General features: G+C 35.8%; 1 pseudogene across 1 annotated transcript in view; it reads left to right on the plus strand.

Moving 5' to 3' along the window:
* Nucleotides 1-17369, plus strand: part of LOC144365714 (3',5'-cyclic-AMP phosphodiesterase 4D-like) — a 169628-nt pseudogene that overhangs the window by 30984 nt on the left and 121275 nt on the right. The window contains exon 5 of the transcript XR_013424507.1: nucleotides 966-1015. The product of XR_013424507.1 is annotated as a 3',5'-cyclic-AMP phosphodiesterase 4D-like (transcript). The remainder of the gene's footprint in view (nucleotides 1-965; nucleotides 1016-17369) is intronic.

The following is a 17369-nucleotide window of genomic DNA, read 5'->3' on the forward strand; positions in this document are numbered from 1 at the left end:
TAAATGATGTTCTTTTCAACATAATTTATTGAGCACTGATTTAATACCAGATAGATTGATAGCTTTTAACTTGTTGATATACATAATTGATAGCTTTTAACTTGTTGCCATTTTAAAAACACTTTAAAAATAGGTACATTTAGGGATATCTGTAAAATAGTTGAGGTTGTGTGTATGTGTGTATGTGAGTGCTCATGCTGGGCTTTGAAGGGAATATGAGTTAATCATTATATATATATATATATATATATATATATATATATATATATATATTTGTTTTTTTGTTTTGCTTTGTTTTTAACCTAAGGGTGTTTATAATCATCTGGTGGAACCTGGCAAACATCTGTTAAAAAAAATAGGAAAGAATACTAGATGGAATCTATTTAAATACCTTAGGTTTACAATAGTTCTAAAATCTCTATAGCATATGTTTATACACCTTGTCAATATACCTCTCTAACACTTGTATCAGAAATGTTTCTCAATGTAAGAAAATAGGAAAAAAATTTAAATACCTTCTCTAAGATACTTTAGAAAAAATCATGAACTTCTGATAATGTATAAGCAACCATGAGGCTTTATGTCAAAATCAAAGATTCTTAGCACTTTTTTAAGGAAAACAGTGATAATTTGACTACTTTTCTAAATTCAGAAAGTCTGTGTTAGCTCTGTAAACCCTAGCTTAATTGAATATAGTCAATTAATAAGAATTTCCACTTTTATCATGTTCCTGTGACATGAACATCATAATCTTCCCCAACGTCTATCACCGTGAGACTTAACTTTCTTAAACATTTGATACGTATGATCTGAGATATAGTAAAAGGATCCCCATGAAGGAAATCTGCATCTCCTAACTTAAAAAAATCCTTAAAATTAAAATTTCATATCTAAAACGACTCAGCACCTACTCAAATCAACAAGGACCACATACTTACTGCTTTGTATTTTTCTCTCTTTGTCAGAAGATCACCAATGTGAAACCAACCATCCATCAACAAAGCCACCATAACAGGTAAGAGAGATCTTTGGACTTATTCTTCTTGTGTCCAGGAAGAATATGTATCTTTCAATATTCAACATCATAGTAATGCTGATTCTATACTCCAATTCTAAAATGTCAAAGAAAGAATTTTTTTCTTCTTTATGTTATCCTCACTATCATTGGTCTTACAATTTTTCCATTTAAGCTGTTCCTTGGAAAACCTGTTCTAATGTACCCCATTCTTAACCACTTGACTTTATATTGGAACTCAGTTCAGCTTTGCTCTAGGCATTTTTGTTGTGGGAGACAGAGTTACCCTCAGAATATCTACTATTTTTGTTCCAGGCTTGGTTATCTGCTTCATCTTCATATATGGTAGTCTAATTTAATGAAAGTAAAAGTATAAATAAGAGAAATATGTGTTTTGTGCTGGAAGGAACATATTACTATTCCAGTAGTTCTTATGGGAACTTGGGTTGCTGAGTATAAATACAACTTGTGAGGGGAGAGAACATGTTATTACACAATACAAAAAAGTTCAGTGTGATGAGAAAAGGGTCTGTTATGCCAGATTCGTGAGACCCCAGTAGACCTCCAGGAACCAAATCTGTTGCAATCACACAAGAGTCTCTATTGCAAGCTGGAGCCTGGATTCACAACCGATCCCCACGCAGCAGTCCCAGGGAGTGAGTCCCTGTCCTTTATTCAGTGAGATTTTATAGGTTTTGGGGGGGATACTCTATGTGTCACAACATCACACAGCAAATCATTCCATATCTCGGGAAAATCAGACAACAAATCTTAGCATTGATTAGCACATTCACTGGCGGGAGCAAGTTGCGTAAGGGTGATTGGCTAGTACAAGAGGGGCATTCCTTTGAACTGATTGGTTTAAGCGATGAGAGGTATACGTGCTAAACTACATGGTTTCCCAACATGTTATCAAGCACCATAAACTACTTGGGGGTCATCTGGCAGTCCAAGTATTTTCACTGTCCCATGCTGATTGGGGGTTTCTAGGAGGGTTGCCATGGGTCCTCACCTAGCCCAACTGAGTCAGACCTCTCCTGTTATTTACAAACAACTCAGCAGGGTGGGTATGTGCTTAGGAGTGCTCTGTGGGTTTATCCAAGGACAAGGGTCAGGCCCCCTTCCTTAGGACAGGCCTTGAGGTAGAAGCTGTGTTATTTATTTATTTTTAAAAAATGGAGTCACATTTGTTCTCAGGTCCACAAATGTTTGAGAAAGAAAAGTAGAAGAAAGGATGAGGGAAAGAAAAGTCATAAAAATATATTATCCCAATGCCTATTGGTCTGATTTAACCAGGAGACTTGACCTGAACTGAATTAAAAATAGAATGAATGATCTCATTTTGCTGAACCTGAAACCAAATTGAACCTCATTTAATCATTTCTCAAAACCCCAATTGATTCATTGAAATAATTGCCTGCAAAAGAAAATCTATGATTTCTAAAATTATTACCAAAAGAAAATTAACATACTCTCCAAACTAGACCAATACTTCATCTTGACTCAAGTGTCTTCTTAGAACCCCAACCCTTAATAAGAAGCTTCTTATTAAATTTTTAGTGAATACAAATTGCTTGAAGTTTAACTTTGTCATGTCCAGTCAACTGGTTGCCTTTGTAGTCACCACATCAGAGTTGATTCTGAAACAGTAGTTAATGTTATCTTCTTATCTGAAAGTATACCAAATAGCACTTGTATTTCAATGACTATTACATTTTTTGTTTTTTTTTTCCATCTTTCACTTTACAAATCTTGTTGGTAATGACTTTCCATTGTCATTTCATAGTGTGTATATATATATATATTCATTTCATAGTATACATATGGTTTACCAATTTTGTTCTTGACATTGACCAAGAGACAAACCATAAAGAATTTCTAAGTACCAGAATAAGTTATTTTAGGAACAAAAACCACATTGAACCTGGTCTCCAGCCCTATTCCAGGAATTACAGATACCCCTGTGAACAGGAGCTACCTTTCTCGCACCCACTTTTGCAATAAGCAAGACTGACATTTTGGTTTGAGTACAATGTGTGCTATTTTGGTCTCTTGGCATTTGTTTGTTTGTTTTGTTTTAGTTTGAGGTTGCATATGAACTTGCCTCACAGATGGGGCAGCATCTTTCCAGAAGAACAGCTTTAGGCACTAGTAAAACTCCTTTGTGTCCTGCATAAGATGTTTGGGTGTTCAGTGGACAGAGCAGCTGCAAACCACCTTGGCAGATGACCAGCTGCATTCAGAGACATGATCTTACACATAGGTGAGAAACCCCATAGAAGCTCCCAGAAACTTTTACATAATATTGAATGAAGCCCTGGAGAGGGAACTAAGAGACAATGGAATTTGGCAATTAAGGCTAATGGGGCCTCATTTGTACCCAATAACTCCTGACCTGAGGACTACAGAAACATCCCATGTAGGAAGGGAGAGAAATTATCTGTCATTAACTGCTTTGCAGCTGGACTCCTCACAAAGCCCAACAGGAAATTGCCTGGCTAGTGAATGGAAGTCTTTTTTCTTGTCCAAATATTGCAAACCAAGGTGGGAAGAGGGTCTGGAGTGTGAGGGGATGATGGCAAGAGCAGTGAAAAGTTCCTGTCTGTCATCCCATTCTGAAAAAGTGAGTCCTTAAAACCTAAACAATAAAGTAATGGTGGTTGAGTCTTTGACACTAGTTAGACTTCAGATAAGAAAAGGTATTACTTATGTGTTTCTTCCCTCCAGGCTTATTTCCTCCTGTTAGAAGCTCACTATATCTCTGTAGTAGTACTGAGGAGATGAGAAAAGTGGATGTTTTGTTGTTGTTGTATTTTTAAGTCAGCAAGGCAACCTATTAGATCAAGGCAGCCATATTTGAAATTTTGCTGAAAATCTGGAGGAACAGGGTTGTCTAAATTCATTTCCTCACTAGCCCAAAGGGCTATATTGAACAAGCTCAAGGCTCCCCTGCAGGAGTCCTTCATAGATCTACAGAGATGTGATTAAAATTGTGGGCTGCCTGTCCAGAACTCAAATTCTTCTCTATCATGACAGCTGTATGGCCCTGAGTAGGTTGCATACCTTTCTCTGCCTTGGTTTCTTCATCTATAAAATAGTGATCCCACTTTATGCAGTAAGATCACCGTTGGTAGGTGCCGTGAATTAATGTGTTCACTTTTACCTTAGCATGGTGCCCAGCAGTGTCAGCACTCAATACATTTTGATAAATTTTGTTTTGTTGTTTTGGTTTCTCTGACCTACTCTGTTCATAAAACTAGGGGTGTCAGTTCAGACTCTATAAAAAGTACCAGAGATTATCCTCATAAATTTATAAATTACATAAATTTATTTCTTATGGTGTTAGAGGCTGAGATCAACTTGTCAATGTGTTTGAGTTCTGGGGAAGGACAGGTTGCAGACCTGTTTTTCTTATTATATCCTCACAGGGTCGAAAGGGGGCAAGCGGGTAGATTCCTTTAAAAGGATGCTAATTTCACGCTCATGACCTGATTATCTCCCCAAAGCCCTACCTTCAACTATTACCATGTTGGGGATTAGGATGTCAATGTGAATTTGAGGTGCCTATACTCATTCAGCCCATCATGAGGGACAGTGAAAGGAACAGGAAAGAAATTAAAAAGAAAAGGGAAGAATGAGAGAAAGACAAGGATGCAGAATCATAAGAGTAATGTGTGTGGATCCCCCAAAATGGCCCACAGGGACACACTTGCTTTGGACCTGTCCAAATGACACCTCCTATTGTCGTAATTTTGTGTCCTTTCCCCTCATCACTGTCATAGATGTTAGTGCATTTTTTATTGAGATGATAAGATTATTCTTCAGAGTCTAAAAACTTACTTTTGAGAGCCAGTTTTTTGAAGGAAAAAATAATTCACTATAACTCTTCCATAAACCAATTATTTAACTGTAAAAAATAATTAAGAACTTCTATGTCATATAATATTTCCTGAAAATTAGTCCCATAGAACATATAATACCTTTCTACCCACTTCAAGTTTGATTATTTATTGGTACTGGGGATTGAACCCAGGAGCACTTCACAACTGAATGTCATCCCCAGTCCTTTTTATTTTTATTTTTTAATTTGAGAAAATATCTTGCTAAGTTGCTTAGGGCCCCACTAAATTGCTGAGGTTGGACTCCAACTTGTGATCCACCTGCCTCATCTTTTCAAATCGCTGGAATTTCAGGTGTGTGCCATCATGCCAGGGCCAGGCTTTTTGTTGTTGTTGTTGTTGTTACTTTGATAAATATTAAACACAGAGAATTTCTACTTCATACCATTAGAGTTAAAACATGTCAGATACCTGCCAGTTTTTATTTTTACTTATGAGAGGTAATTACATAGATCTAAAGTGACCTAATAATTCTTTAAAATAGGGCTTCTAAAATAGTATTTTTTTATAAAAAAATTTACTACTGAAGATTTGTTTTTTAAAAAAAATTATTAGTTGTTGATGGATCTTTATTTTATTTGTTTATTTATATGCAGTGCTGAGAATTGAACCCAGTGCCTCACACATGCTAGGCAAGCACTCTACCACTGAGCCACAACCCCAGTCCATGAGCTATTTTATTCTTAAGTGTGATGTAACAAAAAGCTGATGTGTGGCATTCAGATCCTGATATGAAACCTGTCTCTCTCTTTCACTTTATTTTCCAATTTGAAGAATGGAGTTGTATGTACTTAGTTCTCAGGGTGGTTGCAAGAGTTCAAGGAGATAAGTTTTAGAAAGTTCACCAGGTGGTGGGTAGTATAAGCCTTTCTTTTTACAATCCTGCCCCATGTTTGATACTTTTTGTTCTTTAAGGTAATTCAAAAACAGGAAGAGTGGAAGTAACAGAGGCTAATTAAAGTTCATTGGCTTTTCTGGCATATTCTATTAATGACTTTACTTTTGCACAGTAATGACTGGACCTTTGCAGTAATCCCTCAGTTACTTAGAGAAAGCCTCACCTGCATTGGTCTTCAGCAGGCAGTACTTGCCAGAGATAAAGACTGTTGAAACATGAGAGGGCAGCAGAGAGTCAGAGATGCCCCAGCTACGCCTGTATGGGGATGACACCCTGTTTTTGGAGTAAGGTCTTGTTAAGAGGCGCAGGGTCCGTCCTTTTGATCATTTATTTGGGGTTTTGTTTTGGAGGGTGGAACTGGAAACTGAACCTAGGGACATTTTAGTACTTTACCACTAAGCTATAGCCCCAGTCCTTTTTAATTAATTAATTAATTAATTTAATAAATTTGAGATAGGGTGCAAAATTGCTGAGTCTAGTTTTGAGCTTTAGATCTTCCTGCCTCAGCCTTCAGAGTCACTGGAATTACGGACATTAGCCACCATGTCCAGCAGCAAGCATTTCATTTTTAAATAACAGTAAGAAATGAATTCTACAACTATCTCATAAAACCTTGTCATGTCTTCACAGTATTACTTTCAGTATGTTTCTGAATTTCCATATTTTAATCCTCTTTATTTAATCATCTTTAATTTGGGGATTTTCATGCATGAATGTAACTCAGAGAAAAGATATTTAAATTTCTTTCTTTGGAAGATGTGAAGACTGAAATCTAGTGAGTCAAAAATCTACTTGGTGGTTGCTCTGAAAATAAATATATGGTTCCATTTCCCCTTCTTACACCCTTATAAAATAAAATAACCCACCAGAATAAGATAGTCTTCAGACTCTTAGAATTCTGTTTTTCAGGAAAGTAACAGAAATATTAAAAAATATTAATTTCTGAGTAATAGATGTAGCATTCATTTTTTGTACATGGACTTGAAAATTAGAAAAAAAATATTGTCCCAATTTCTCTTGGATATGTGTTTATGGTTAGAGTTATTTTAATTATATTCACTGATTATCCTAGAGGCAGAAAAATGGGTAGCCTAAGGCTTTGGACTTAGGATTTTGGAGAAATACAAGTTCTTATACCCAGGCAATACAATTAGTGCAATTGCCTTCCCTCTACTGTAGAGGGCGACACACAATGCCATGAGGAGCATAAAATACCACAAAAGTAGTTTCAGTCAGGAAAAGAATATGCATTTAAGTCTCTGTTTCACTTCATAATTTTTAACCCTGAAAACTAATGGCTCTATTAAAAAACTGAGTTTATTACAATAGAATTTTGTCAATCTGTAAAGCAGAGTATTAAAAAGAAAACTATCCAAATACTAGTCAGTTAAAACATGAGAAGAAATGTAAATGTGTTTGTTATTGATCTAAAAAACAAATAATTTCTAAGATTGAATAAGAGGTGAAAAACATAACACAGACATTCAACAGGAATAGTTATTTTCTTATTATCTGAACTAATCATTTAATACTGAGCTTAAGGAAAATAAACTAAGTATGTAATGGTGACAGTAATGATGCCAACACTTATTTAGATCTGCCTGTAAGTCTTTGTATCTGTAACAAACACTATATATAACATAATACATCATATACAAAATAAAAATATATATGTATACCTTTATCTGAGATTATAATTTGGAGCAAAAGCCACATAAAGAAGGAAGATGGGACCTATGTGAGAGAAATGCACAAGTCTTGAGAAAACACTAACCATGTTAAGTCAGTATGTAAGGACAGAAGTCCACATAGCCCATCTCCTTTTCAGCCATTCACACTCACTGGATTCCTCCTGTAGTCCTTTTTTAATTTTTTTATTCTTTTTAGTTATACTGACAACAGAATGTATTTTAACATATCATGCAAACATGTAGTCTAACTTCCCATTCTTGTATATGATGTGGAGTTATGAATACTGATCATGTATTCATATAGGAACATAGAAAAGTTTTGTCAACTCATTCTACTGTCTTTCCTACTCCCATCCCCATGAACTCCCACTCCCTTCCTGTAGTCCTTTTTATTTCTGCTTTAGTAAGAGCAAAGATTGTGACAATGCTTTAAAAAATGTGAAGGATGAGTGCTCAGTAAGATTTGTTAGGATGACTTGAAAAATGCTGATGATACATCATGTTTAATAACTTTAATTTTAAAAAATCAAGATTGTAGCTGTGTATGATTATAAATTGACTTCTTTGGAGTCTTACTTGTTTTACTTTCATACTTAATACAACTAATGTATTAAGTATTCTAAAATTTTAGAATAAAGTTTACTTTTATAAAAATTCCACATGAAAAAGACTTTTCTGGAGAAAAAAATGCATAGTTGCTTAAATGCATGATGTGTGACTATTTATTAGTTAAACCTATTATCTGTTGGATCAGTAAAGGTCTATTTTTTTCCTTACTAATACAACTTATTTTATAACTTGTTTTGCCTTTCTCTGCTTTTATTTTGATAAGTAAAGTTTTCCCCATTAGTATAGAAAAAGACCAGATCTGACAAGTGACTTTTTGACTGGGAATTGATGAAAGTTTTATATGGTGTTAAGAGCAGTGAAAACAATTGATATAGCATAATTATGGGGAAAATAAGTCTATCTCAATTGCTCAAATATCTGGTTGGGATACTTTCTTATAACTTTAGTTGAAATAAATGAATGGTACTAAATGTTTGTTTTGTTATCACAGCAAAAACATTTAGTCCAGTCATTTAAGTTGAATTCAGCTTGCCTATGACCACATGTGTAATTTTGGTTGATTTACTTAAATTCACTAAGTTTTGTTTTTATCACCAGTAAATTCTAAGTCAGTGCTCAACATAATGCTTGGTACCCAGGATATATTCATAAAATATTAGTTATCATTATTAATGTAACTATATTATTAGTGACATTATCCATCTGATCAAAAGATGTATGATAAGCACCTTATATAAGTTATGTAACAAATTAGGTGTGTTGGAGTAAAAGTGACTCTGGCTTTAAAGAATTCACAATCTAGGGGAGAAGAAATTATAAATAATTAATACTTGCTAATATCATCATTGAAGGTTCTTCAAATAATATGTATTTGAAGGCAAGGTGAATGGTTCTACCTAGGAAGAGCTCTCTGCTAAACTTCTAAGAATATGGTATTCTTCATGTGGTAAGGTGAAGATTACCTCGAAGCAGAACCAATAAGAGTGAGATGTGGAATCATGATCAGCCTATTGGGAACAAAAAAGGACAAATGGAGTTTAAAGTGTATAGAAGCAACTAAAGATAAGCCTCCAAAATTAGATTAAAGCAATCTCATTGGAGTCCTATACCAAGAATAGTGGACTTCCTTTTATGGGCAATGGAAAATCATCTATCAATACTATTTATTTATATATTTATTTGTATGAACCTGGGGTTCAAATCCAAGGCCTTATACAGGTTAGGCAAGCACTTTACTAAGGGAGTATACATCTAGCCCCATCAATCAATTTTAAGCAGGGAAAGAAATAGGCCTTTTAGAGTGACCACATCTGGAAACAGCATAGGCATTGTACTATGGCTCTAAACTGGGGTGGTAGCGTCAGAAGAGAGGTGTGGGTGTAGATTCATAACTCTTTTCTGAGAAACAATTAAAAATATTTAGGAGTTGATTAGATTGGAGAATGAGGAAGAAGTAAATAGTGAGATCATATATACAGATGTCAATCACAGTATCATGAATATATATAAAATATTTAAAACAACCCAAATGTTAAATAATATCAGAATTCTATTTAGGTATTAAAAAATATCATTCCAAAACTGATTTATTTATGAAAAATATTTAATAATATAGAAAAAGGTTTTCATTTTAAGAAATATATTATGGACATTGGATTCAATTTAAGACAGGTTTAGATGTTGATTAGTGATTGGCAAGGGCAGATAATACCCTTTTGCACAGAATCTGGTGAATGATATTTAAGTATTTCTCAGGATTCAGTTATCAACCTCTTATGACCTAAAAGAGGTTCTGCTGAGAAATTGTCTAATCATATTTCAATATTAAGGTGCCAGAATTGAGCATGAACTATATTTCCAAATAATATTTCTTGGATAGAGCAACACTCTACTGATTATTGAATCTATGGCAGGACCCTTCTGTTATTCTCCAACTGGTCAGAAAAGCTACCATGTTTTCAGAGAATCTAAATGTCACCACCAAAGTCCACTCTGCCCAGTATCCCTTCCTTATTTCCCTGAGTTTTAGAAAGGGCAAAACTTCTCAAACCTGCCTGACCCAAGGAATCCCCAAGGGATATTTAAAAACCAACACAGAAAGACTTGTTCCCAAACATTGCAGAACAGAATTCTTGAGATAAGATTCAGAATCTGGATTATTAACCAGTGATGCCAGGTGGAAAATGGGATGGGCCAAATTTGGGAGAATAAAAGATATTGAGTGCAGCAGGTGAGAATGCTGTCTGTGCACAGTGTTGTCATTGAGTTGCCAGTAATTTGTTGGAAAATTTCTGCCTCTCTGAAAACCACATATAGTGACACCCACACCCTCACCTAACAAACGGCACAGTCTAGGATACATGAGATAATGGGTAACAAGTGCTCCAGCAACTGGTAGAAAGAAATACAAGGTGATCTTATTATCTGGCACCCTCGTCATCACGGTCGTCATCATCAGGGTCATCATCTCTATTATCGCTCAAAATGTATACAAGATTTTAATTAGAGCACTGCTCCACTCCTAGAAGAAAATGGAGCCTCGTGTCCACGTTTGTGAATGGGGGTAGGAGTGATTTAGGGAAATGTTATGTTTGGTAACTGTATTCTTTTTTGTCTTTGTAAACACAGTACCAAGTCGCCTAAAAAAAAAAGCAAATAAGAAAATAAACAACAAAAGCAGAATTCTTCAGTCACTCCCTTTATCCATTAAGTGATTCCTACCCATGTGAGCCTAGAAACTATTCTAGGCATAGTCAGAAATACAATGACTGTGGTGGGCCAACTAAAAATTCCTTTGGGGCTAATTTCCCAAATTTTACTGTTTAAATGTTACACTGAATTATTTTATCTCTGCAAAGAAATAGAGTTCACTCATGGTATGCTTTCTTTTACTATCTCAAAAATGCTTTTAAAATCAGTTGAATATATTACTAATACTAACAAAAACTAACATTTACTGACATTTGATATGAACTAAACACTGTAGACATGTCATCTTTTTTAAAAAAATACAGAAATCAGAAGAGATAGACACTGTTACTATTTCTGCTTTATAGATGAGAAAATAGGTTAGAGAAGTAAAATAACTTGATCAAAGAAATATAGCTAATGAAATACTAAGTGTAGATTAAGCTTAGCTCACAGGATGTTAAGTAATTTCTCCCCCTAAATTTATTGACATAGACACCCAAATCTTTGCAAGCTGTTGTATCTACTGCCCCATAAAAAAGTTATTCCATGGGGATGTTGGGCCTTCCCCCCCACCCCCACCCCAGCAACCCTGCTTCTTTCCTTTTCCCTTTCTTTATTTTCTTTTTTTGTTTTGAGAGTAGAATAAATCTATGCCATCTATTGCTGAACATATATGGATGGAGGGTAGGACTCAGAGAGGGAAAAGATATACTGATGCAGAGAATCCCTTTGGGAACCCCTAAGAAATCAGTTCTATTAGTGAAGTGAAGAACTCTGGCCTAGGGCATAGAGTCCTTCAGACACTCATCAGTCTTTGCTCTTGTTTTCATGTTGTGACCTGAGTGCTCAGGGCCAGAGTATCAACCAGCCAGGGTCCCAGGTCTGTGTGAAAAGTGAGGCAGATGGAGAATTTCAGGACTAGGGAGAAGCCAAGTTTGAGCTTTGCTGCTCACCTAGCTCCAGGACCACTCATTAGTACCAGCCTTTGTTTGCACATGGCTCTGTCCAATGGGGATCTCATGTTCTCCTTGTGGGAAGGCATGCTCAGAGTCTTGCCATCCACTGCCTTCTTGGCTACCATTTCCAGGCATAGAATTCCCAACTCTCTATCCCTCAAATGCTCTTTCTACAGATATTTCTGATGTCTAAGTATCCAGTACTTTTTAGTATGCCACCTTCTCTTTTATGATTCTTACTGCAGTACTGTTGGCCTTGTGGAAGTATTTCTAACATGCCTGGCAAAACAGATGAGGAGTATGGCAGTGGTTTTCTGAACATATTTTGGATGTTTGCATATTACACACCAAATTTCATCCACATGGAAATCTCCATTTCTATGTGTCCTCCTGGGTTTGCTCTTTTATTCATTCACCCCTCATGGATGAAGGATTGTACTTAGGGTCAGAAGACACAATCAGGTATAAAACACTTCTGAGCATTAGAAAGTACCATTACCCTTGAGATTTCTGAAACTTAAAATGGTAAAATGTGCTCAAATGAATGACAAAGAGCTTTAACTAAAGAATAGGGAGTTTATAAGTGAATGATTACATGAATAAAGTAAGGAGGGGAGGAAGGAAGAGAGGGAGGACAAATTGAGACAGGGTGAATTCTCTTTTTCTAGAGATACAAGAAGGTACTCACAATGTTATTTAGCTTAGAGAGAAGAAGGGACCTGGGGAACCACTAAAAGGTCTTAGGAGAACTTTAGCAGCATTAGAAGGAAAAGCAAGAACAGTAAAAGAAGAAATGTTTCCCAACTAGTCAAGGAGGAAAAAAGGACTGGTCATGGAACTTAGACTTCAGACCTGAGGAACAGGTAAGGTCTATAAGGTACCTCTGATGTCACTGACCATGCTTTGACTGTGCTAGGCTTGGTTTCCTTTCTTCCTTTATTCATTCTATTTTGAAAAAAAAATTCCAAGTCTTGATAGTTATGCTATGTTTGTTCCTTCTATCGGTCAAAACCTAAGCAGAAGAGGAGAGGTAGGTATCAGAATTCTGAAAATCTGGACAGACATTGTTTCCTGGCTGACTGTCACTCACCCACTTTGTGTGTAACCTTGGACAAGTTACTCGCACATCTTGAATCTTTTTTGTTGAAGTGGAGTGAATAATATTTTACTAATTTTAAGGGATTACATCAGCTAATTCATGTTGACAAATTTGGCAAGGTCTGATAAATGGTAGATGTTAGGGCTTACCAAAAGGTATGTGGGAAATCATCATAAACTATTAGTAGGATTATGTTACTTAGTTATTGTTGATCCTCAAAGTAGTCATCTTTGGAAACTATCCACTTTGTTTGAGTTTTGCTGCCATTGCTGAACACATTTGGGAATTGCTTTAGTGACATTTTACAAGCTCTCCAAGAAAAAGAAAAATATATCTGGTTTACTTATAAACTTTACTTTAGCAGGCAGACATTGTGACTCAGTGGAAGAGTGCTTGCCTCACTTGTGTGTTCAATTCTAAGCAATGCATATAAATAAATGAATAAAATAAAGTCCATAAACAACTATTTTTTTAAATTTTACTTTTATCTAGAAATAGTATTTCCAATATGATTATTATCCCTGTTCACCAGACATATCACCAACCTAACCTAGATGAGGCTAAGTCTAGAATTGAAGCCACTCCCACTGGGTAAGAAAAGTTTGAAGTGTTGAAAGTAGAACTTGGACTCTGAAGATAATTCCAAGATAGGAAGTCCTAAATACTTTAGTCATGGAAACATATGGAAAAAGCATATCCATAAGTTGTCCCAAGGGTCACTTTGATGCAGTTGGCTTTGTCTGTATTCTGATCAGTGTGATCATCTCTGGGAGATCTCTTTCCACCAGGTGCCATTTAGTGGAACCCCTTCACAGTGGTGGATGGATTTAAAGGAGAAGGCCATGGTGACTGAGGTCACTGGCTTAGGAGGGCCTAAGAGTCCTCAAGGTTTCCAGAGAGAGGACAACAGTGGAAATTTACCTGGCATCTTGTTATGCCATTATTTCTCAGTGAATCTATTGAATTATTTTTGGACCAAGGCTTTAGCATTTTATTCTTTGAGGAATCTATACAATTATCCTGTGGGCTGGCTTATAACCTCCCTTTAGAGAATTGTGTATCAACAATGAGCCCTTGGTTGTAAGACAAGAAGCAGCTCTACTAACTTACACACAAAAAAAAATTAGTGAAAAAATACCTTAGAAGAATTCCTTATTTCCTGAAATTTGTGGGGAACTGAAGGGTAAAATTTGAAGGAATTGATATATTTTGACAGTGCTAAAAAGCCAAAAATCATGGGGGAAAATCCTGTGGCAAATGCAAGATAGTGAGGTCCCTGCAACTGTTCTTAGATTCTCTGTTGTTCTTTAATAATGAAACTGCAAAGAAGGGATCAAATTGATCTAGTTTGGTCTTGATCCTTGGCTAAAAGATTAACAGGGCATCTGGCTTCACTTCCACCATACTATAGAATAATGTGGTAATAAGAGCCTGAGTTTTGGGGTCATATTTGTGGATTCATATTCTAGTTCTGCTGCTTATAGATATTTCTCCTCAACAATTCATTTGACCTTCTGGAGCCTCAAGGTCCTCAGTTTTTAAGTGGACATAACAATAATTACTGATGTAGAGATAACATTTATGAAAGATGAAGCGAGAAGCATGACACATAATAAGCACTTGGTCATTGTTAGCTCTGCAGTTGTTAAGATTATCCAATGAAGACATTAAGTAACTTCTAAAAGAAATCATAATACTCTTAGGGGAAAGATATGTTGATTTTCCAAAAAATGCATATTAATAATAGTGAGAAAAGAGGCTTGGCTTGAATGCACAATTTATTTTGGTTATTTATTTCTCAGTAAACTGTTTTTTATTATACTCAATTTCTTAGGGATATGGAATGTCACCTATTTATTAATGTATCCCTGGGAGCCCAGTACAAAAGTTATTTGACTAACTTTTTTCAAAAATTTATTGATGTCTTCTTTATGCTTTAGTTCTCTACAGGGGACCATGATCTGTGACTTCTGGCTTACTCTCAAGTGTAGGAACCAAAACAAGGAATAATTTGCATTCTTATTATCTTTGCTTAATAGTAATCTAGATGGACTATCATTTATTGAGTCACTCATTAATTGGTTTACTTTTAGGGATACAGAATAATTTGGAATTAGAGTATTTTCAGTCCTCTCAGTTTTCTGAGAATAATGTGTGAGTGGACTCTAGTATGAGTTGGATTTCTAAATTCCATTGAAGGCCCATTATATGAACTTTTAGACACAAATATGCACACACTGGCATTTATTAAAAGTACCTTAGCACCAGTTCCACCTCCATCCCAGCAAGGAGAATTATCAGAGAGAGAATTTGAGGTCACCTCGAAAACACATCTTATTCTGTGGGAGGAGATGAAATTAAATCCTCCAAGATCAATGCAAGCTCACTGTAGAATACTGCACAACTTACTCACTTGTAAAGTTAGTGTCATTGTGATCAGGAGAGCCCAAAACCAGGTTCTGAGGAGCTAGGCTGAGTGTCACACATCCTGGCAGAATCGGTCAGGTTGAACTTCATGGATCCCACAGCTAATTCCTGTAGAGCCACTCTGGTGCAGATCTGCTGTATGCTTCTTCCCAACCAACATACTCACCACCCCACATTCTGTCCAAACCTTGGAAGCCGCTGAGCCTGTAGCAGGTACTGGCCTAAGTCCATCATTTCAGCCCCTATTCCAGTTCAGATATCATATACCCTAAGCCTAGCAATTTGCCTCACCAGGGACCAACCATGCCTTCCTTAGCATATCTTCAACAGTGTCAGAGCTGTTCCCTGTCCTGGTTAAATCTGGCCTCTCCACCAACCTCATTACACCATATCACCCAACACAAAGAAGACATTATTCATGCAAAACTGAAAGTATGGCCATCCTTGGGATTCATTTTTTTTAAGTATATGTCTTTTCCCAGGAAAGAAGGTAGACATTGTAAGAGGATAGGTTTTGGCTTCATTAAATCAATACAGAGAATCCTAGCTGTGCCATTATTAGCCATTTGACACTGGGGAAATTTTCTCTGAGCCTTTATTTCTTACCTACATACTGAAGATAATAGCAGACCTATCTTGGAAAGCTGTGTAAGGATTAAATGAGAAGGATAAGCAACAAGCCTAGCATCTGGCACATGGTAGGAATTAAAAAAAAACAATTCTTGAATAAATGTATTCTTGAATACACTATGACATTTCCTCTAGTGAATTTTAGAGGGAAATGGATTACCTTTAGAACAAGAAGCTCAATATAAGTAACAATGGTGTAAACAGCTGCATTTCTCTCAAAGTCATTTTACTTTATTAACTTGTTCCTTACTCTCTGTGTTCATAAGAAACTAGCTATCTATGTGTGCACAAAATGTCTGCCTGTTTCTGTGGCCAGTTCTTTCCTACATGTTTAAATTCCTAATTGTGCACACAATCTTAGTCATTATATTTTCATGTGCAAGCAATTAAGACTCATTTAACAGCCCTCCCTCTGGAAGGTTTTGTTCTCCATCTGCCACAAATCAGATTCCTTAGGAACATGTTTGATTTTGAAACAATGTGAAAGTATTGTTCACTTTGTTTGAGTTTCATTTATGTACCATTTTTTAAAATGATGTAAATGGATAGCCACAGAAAACTCCACAGCTGGTCAAAACAAGACATCAAAGAAACCATGGAAATGAAGCAAGATTTTTTCAAAAAGCTAATATACTAGGACAAAGAAAAAAAACATAGTCTTATAAACATTCCTCACACATTTTGCCCATAACTATTTACTTTACAACAAATTTTAAATAAGAGGAAACATAAATGCATCCCATTTCTTACTTTGAATCTTGGTTATCTTGAGCTCCCAGCAATTATTCATAAAGAGAAAGAGTCAAAGAAGCCAAAAGTAGGAAAACATAAAGTGATTAAATTAGTAATTTTTTCCCAATAAATATAGTACAAAGCTAGAGGTTTGAACTCTCATAACCTCAGAAGAATTCAACATTTTTGTATGATGTATTGTTCATTTAAAAGTCAATTAGATGAGAGTTCTTTGTGAACAGGTAAAGTCCAATGAACTTTATAACATGACGTAGAGCCAATGCTTCCTCAGACTAAGGAGGGAGAAGAATTACCAGGTGAAGGACACAAATAAGTATGTAGGAACTGGTAACTCTAAAACTCAGCAAAAATTTAAAAAGATGAGAATTAGTTTTTCTTGGAGGTTTTTAAAATTAAATATCATGAGTTGGTGATAGGGTCCACACAAATCATGGATTTTTTGTCTGCTTACATTTCTCATTGTTTAGGCACTTGAAAAAAAAAAAAACCTCACCAACCCAGTTAATGCAGAAAATCTTCACTAATATATCAATTGGATATTTTGTCCACCAGCTTCCTAAGGCTTTAATAAGCTGCAATGTTTTGATATCATTGGATGAAAGGTTCTGTTAAAGTTCAAAGTATTGTTGTTATTTTGGGCAGTCACACCTGCATGTTTAAAATGCCTTTGTACAAAATATAGCCCAATCTGCTTTCAAGTCAGACCTTCAAAGAAAGGTAGACATGTGACACATCCCCTT

This window comes from Ictidomys tridecemlineatus, chromosome 7 (assembly GCF_052094955.1).
Source record: "Ictidomys tridecemlineatus isolate mIctTri1 chromosome 7, mIctTri1.hap1, whole genome shotgun sequence".
Lineage (NCBI taxonomy): Eukaryota > Metazoa > Chordata > Mammalia > Rodentia > Sciuridae > Ictidomys > Ictidomys tridecemlineatus.